Raw genomic sequence first — 6,383 nt, forward strand, 5'->3', positions numbered from 1 at the left:
TCGACAGCCTTAATATATACGCACCGCATTATAGCAATCCATGGGGTGAATTACCATAACGGACCAACGGTCAGCAAAAAGCACTCCGGTATTCAACGATCACCGGAAATCAGGAATATCGTGGTCATTCACTGTGTAAGGTCTGTTCAGGTGCCCGGCTTTACCAAAGAACACTTGAATAGGTCACATGTTTTCTATCTTGTCGGCGTAGAATCGAAGCAAGCGATTAAATAGGAATCGTGGATTCTAGGTTGTAAAATTGAGTGCGAAAAAGGCTCAGTAGCTTAATTTCACTCGAGGATAAAATGTGCGGGAAACTGAACGTTCGGTGAATACTAACCGCAACTTGCATCAGGAAATTACTAATAGAACACTAAGCAAAGATATATATATATATATATAATATCGTATCGTTCAGTTGTAGCAACCTCGAAAGAAGGCATGCGAGCTGGGATACTGCCAGGTTGCCCAATCCTAGACGGGAGTGGTTGCTTAGGTTAGTATTCACCGAACGTTCAGTTTCCCGCACATTTTATCCTCGAGTGAAATTAAGCTACTGAGCCTTTTTCGCACTCAATTTTACAACCTAGAATCCACGATTCCTATTTAATCGCTTGCTTCGATTCTACGCCGACAAGATAGAAAACATGTGACCTATTCAAGTGTTCTTTGGTAAAGCCGGGCACCTGAACAGACCTTACACAGTGAATGACCACGATATTCCTGATTTCCGGTGATCGTTGAATACCGGAGTGCTTTTTGCTGACCGTTGGTCCGTTATGGTAATTCACCCCATGGATTGCTATAATGCGGTGCGTATATATTAAGGCTGTCGAAAATTCCAACGCAGAGACGAATGCATCGTTAGTAGCGCTGTACGAAATCCTTCCACCAAAAGATAAGTTGAACCCTATGTATATTATCTGGGTGCACCACTTTCCCTCATAGGAAAATTCCGTTTCAGTAACGCCTCTAGGGCTGAAACGATCTACCACTTCGGGTTTTCCTTTACTAACAGTAACCGAGCAAAAAACACCGCCTATTTATAGTTGGTTCGTCAATTGTTGCTCCATCTTGTCTCCTGCTTTCTGGTCCGTCAGTAAATGGGCAGAACCGCCCACTCCCTTTTGTTGGGGTCCACCAGAGTAATCGCTCAAGGGTAGGAAGTAGTCTGTTCAAATGAGAGTGATGTGAGCTCGCATCGATTGACTCCCGTATTCACCTACAACCAATCAACAGTTGTCCAGCGACTTTCAAGTATCTGTGCCACTACCTGACAGGCGGATCAATCGATCGGACCAACCAGGACAGCTACTGGCCCGTCGTTTACGACTTCTGACAGACAAATCACACTGCACAAGCCTGTTCATATTTGATCGTCATTCATTTGCGTCTAGCGTTCGTATTTTAAACCCTGACACCCCTAACAGCTCTCATAAGAAATACTGTAACAGCTGTAACAGACTTTTGTTTCCTAGCTGCCATACCATCCAAGCGAAACTCAAGGTCAGCGCCTTCCTGTTTTTTGGACTCACCAGAATAACTGCTCCAGAAGGACTTTTCGGACGAGAGTAATGTCACTGTGAGCTGGTAGGAAATCGATTATCAGAGCCTTTATCAGAAACCTGAATTTAATACTACTCTGTCCGATGAACAGTACAGAATGGAAACAGCAAAACCAACACTTTTCACGACGAGTGAATATTGATTCCACTTCTTTTGTTTTGAGAAACAATGAGAAATCGAGACACTTGGAAAACTCTTTACCCTTGAGTGAATGGCAATGTCAGTAGTATCTCTCTATCTGTTTCAGGTTGCAGCAAATCCAGCTGATATCCCCTTCTCTCTCATTCTACAAAACAACTTGCACCAGCAAGCGACCCAAGTGGTTAAGAACTCGAGACGTGTACTGCCAGTCAGTCAGGTGTAAACCATATGCTAAGGGTAGTTTGTTTCCAGCTGCTACAGTTTCGACACCGTAAAATCGGGAGGGTGTGGAATTCAGGCATTGGATGTGACGGTGGGATCAGTTAGTTGGGGAAACTAGATAGCTACGTATTGAAGGTGGCCGATTTGATGCATGATCGTCGCTGACTGCGTGATTGAACCCTGTCTGCCAGTGTGTGAATTTCAACAAAATCGACACACGATAAGCATGTTTTGTAGGGTTCGTCACCAGGAACTCTTTATGACCGCTCGAAATCTGGTAGAATCCATATTTGAGCTACCGACCACGATGCGTCACAACTCCTGAAGGAACGGCCTCGTTCTAAAACTGCTGGATGTGGAAGTTTTGTTTTCCAAGAACGTCTCTTTTGAGGTGAAAAGAGACTGTGATTAATAGGCGCGCATCAATACTGTTCTAGTAAGACTGACATCGGTGATAGGAGATTGTGCGAAAATTCTACTGGTTGCTCTACAAAACGAGTCACCCTTGCAACAGGACACTCCCCACACCCAGCCCCATTTCCAAAAGGCGTGTACCTGATTCATGCAGATTATGAGCAGTTAAATGTGAATACAGGATCGATTCATTCACACAACGCAAGTCCAAGAATGGGAATCAAAGTTTTCCGAACGGTTCTTTTTCCCAGTAAGCTTAACTTGTTAGTCAGGATGTTCTGGGGAAGGTCAAAACTTCGCACTGTTAAGACAATATGGTTTTGAAAGCGTAATTTTTTTCTTGAATTTGGGTGTGCCCTAAAGGTGTCCCCTTATTACACACAAAAGAACAATCTGAATTCGCAACTCTAGTTGAAAGCATCTGCAGAGTCCCGATCTTTCGGATTACTAACATTCTAGACTGTATGTTTCTATGAGCTATACTACAAAAACATAGTTTCATCCTGGTCGATAAACTTCACCAATATATAGACTTCTAACTTGCATTTTCCATTGTGCTGACCATCTTTTAAGTAGTAAATTAATACATTATGTCCCTGTCTCTAGGGTTTCTACAGTGCACCATTCGTCTCCTTGTCTTTTGTTTATTCGACATATCAGCATGCTGGCAGACAAACCACGTGATGTAAAAAAACTATCCAAATCGATTATGCAATCGAAGACACTCACATCCTGCTAGTCGGTCGAACCATCATATTCTGCATGCATGGACGTGGCAATGAACTGGCATGAATGTTGCTACCTCTGATCTCAGACAAAAACGAGCGAAATCAATACGAAAACAGAAAATCAACCAAATTAAGCGTGGGGTGCCTTTGGTTTCATTGGGATTGCAGTAGACGGTCACTAAAACTGCGGCATCTGCAAACTGTGCTGAATTGGCCTCGTTTAAAGTTAATACCAGCAACCATAACGCAACCATTCTAGATCTTTCTACTCCTGGATGCCAACGTAGATGATAGAAAATCAATAATTAATGAGCACATGGGTGCACCGTTCTAATCCTTTAGATTGCAGTTTGAAATGCCCTGTTCTACGTCTGCCTCACAGAGCTCTTTTTTCTCACCCCTGTGCTAAGCGGAAGTGACCGAGTGGAGGACAGTGTGGGACCTGGCTGTGAAGTACGAAAACACTAGCCAGTAAGCCTTCGGGTCGGAAACTGCCGCCTCTCTGGATGGGGGGACCCCGGGACTCATCTCACCAATGATTAATGACACTGGCAGAAATGGCCCGGTCTGGAATATGCAGACGACATCGTTCTGATGTTCGAAGAGATGGAGAAGGCGCAAGTATTCTTGGATGAACTGACCAAAGTCCTTTGGTAAGCACTTCGCACCCACAAAGTGTAAGGTCATGCTCGTGGACGTGCAATCACTGAACTCGCCACTTACAATCCAGGGAGAGGTATTGGAAGTTGTGGAGCGTTTTACATATCTTGGAAGTTGTATTAGTTCTGATTGTAGTGTGACCGATGAGGTGAATTCACGAATATGCAAGGCTCGGGCCGCGTTTGCTAACTTGAGACACCTATGGCGTCAGAATGGTTTATGCCTGAATCTGAAGGGACGTGTGTATCAAGCTACAGTACGGGCTGTTTTGTTGTATGGCTGTGAGACTTGGCCTATTCGAGCAGCGTAAACAGCGAAGTGGCCAACCCTTGAATTGGCAGAGGAGTATGAAGGAGATCACGGAACGCTTGGGTGCTGTCGGTGCTACTCGCCTTCCAGGATGGGGACCACGTGATCTTCACTGTGTCTGGTTGGAGACACTACAAGATATGGCTGCCAACCGATGTCAGCGGCGTTCTTGTTGTCAGTTTCTCTCCAGATTGCCTGAGTGAATCCCTGGAGGTGTATGCACCTCGGAATGATTGTGGTAAGCTAGCTCTAATACCCTTTCAAGTCCATCTTTGCTCTTTTATTTACAACAGGGCTTTCTAATAAATCAGGGACGGTAGTGAAGCATCGGTGTTCAACACTGATGTCATGCAGTCGAGATAGATAGTGGTGTTCTTTCAAGGTAAAACCGGTTTTTTACCTCCGCAGGACTCCCATGGTTTAAATAGCCAACACTACCCCCAAATTAATGGTTTTGAGCAAAATCCATGCTTCTCCACAAGTGGCACTTGGTCTCACTACTGGAACAAAGTGGCCTATGGATTACTGTAACTTCAAGTATCGTCCATATTTATATTATCATCGACCAATCATTGCGCAGATTGCAAAGTGTTGACCGAAAACACTGGTATCCAGTGGATGGTTGTTACTGGGGCACATATGTCGCGGCTTGTTTTGTGATTGTGTGCATTGCTAGGGATTCAAACCGTAGAATGTATTTCAGCTGGTCCTTTATGCTGAGATGGGTTCAGACTGAGTGCCAAATGTGCGTCAGGCGCTAAGTGGAAGCACACACGTTGCAATCGCAAAACGATTCCACTGCAATGATCTGTCAAAAATGATTTGGTCACGTATTGCAAAGTTCTTTTAAAATGTTTTGCTGGTGAGAGAGAAAACTCAAAAACACGATTAAACCCCTTCGTATGACGCAGGTGTTTTGATGCACTCGAGCAAACACTGCCGTAAACAGTGATAAACTGTAAATTAAATTCTGAAACAGCTTACATGCGTATGGACTAAGCGCCGCTCTTATTAGTGCACTGTTGATGATGATCAGAAGGTATATGCACTAATAAAAGTTTTTAGTATGGTTGACAATGGTGAGGTGCCACATGTATCAAAATAAAAATACAAGTGGGAGCAAGTCAAAAGAGGAACTTGTAGTCTGTGAGAGTTCCTTGGTGAAAGTCCGGATGGCGGGAACGTGTTTTCTCCGCAGTATGGCCCCTACACGTGTTCCATACTTGTCCGTGGACTTGTGGAGAGCGCAAGTCTGTGTGTACTGACTGTGTCCGGTTGCCCTATATTTAGGTCCGTTTGCATGTACGTGGGCGTGTTAACACATGAGTAGTTGCGACGCTCACTAGACGGTACAGACAACCGACGTCTGACGTCATCTTAATGTAACGTGATTTGTGGGTATGAGAAAAGACAAGTCTTGTGATCCAGTGAGCGACTGTGACCTGAACAGTCAAGTATTTGGGTGACTGGGTAGCTACACTCTGCATCAGCCTAGATGTGCGGCAAGATTACCTCCTAACTTGATAGACGTTGTATATGTCCATCGCGTACATACGCGTTTCCAAGAGAGGTTACAGTAAAACACACTCATGTAATTGATACCCTGACTCTGTTCGCTATGCTGACCATCGTCCAACTTTAACCCTGGTATTGTAAATTTTAGATATGTTGTTTTCTGGCTTTCAGGTGCAGTAGGTTATGCAACTTCGGTAAGTTTGACCCCTAGACAACAGAGGACTGCAATCACAGAGATTGGAATCACACGTTGCCAGACAGCATGTTAAGCATTAGTCTGACTCACACTGGTTCACCAATTGCTTAAAAAACCCTGAAGGTCAATTTTCCGCCGTTCTAACCCATCTCCAGTAAGCATCATCTGTATAAGCTAGACGTAATTGTATCCTTGTGTTTTGAGGTCACGTCCGTCAAAGTAGACCGATGTGTGCAATCGCTTGGTGTTCGTATTTCTGTCCTACTTAATGACTGGGTGGCGAAACGCCAAGTCTTCTTGGTTTTAATGCCATCTGACTGTGAAAGTCTACTCCCTGAGTTCGATGACTCACTACAAACAGTCGTGAGGCTTCCGCGTATTAGAAATACATATTCCATCGCTACTTGATCAGGTAGCTGTGTATCTATTCACCGAGCTTGGCAAATGACTTGAAAGCCTCTCGTCACCATTCGAGAAGACATCTTCAGTGTGCTGTTGGATGGTACTATTCCATCTTTGTCTAAGAAACACCCCGAGAGTATAGAACTGTTCTGGTGGTTTTCGGCCTCCACATTGTGATACCATCTTTTGCAATGTGAAAAAACTATGCTGATAACGCACTAAATGAGCAT

The sequence above is a fragment of the Opisthorchis viverrini genome (genome assembly GCF_000715545.1).
Source record: "Opisthorchis viverrini unplaced genomic scaffold opera_v5_117, whole genome shotgun sequence".
Lineage (NCBI taxonomy): Eukaryota > Metazoa > Platyhelminthes > Trematoda > Opisthorchiida > Opisthorchiidae > Opisthorchis > Opisthorchis viverrini.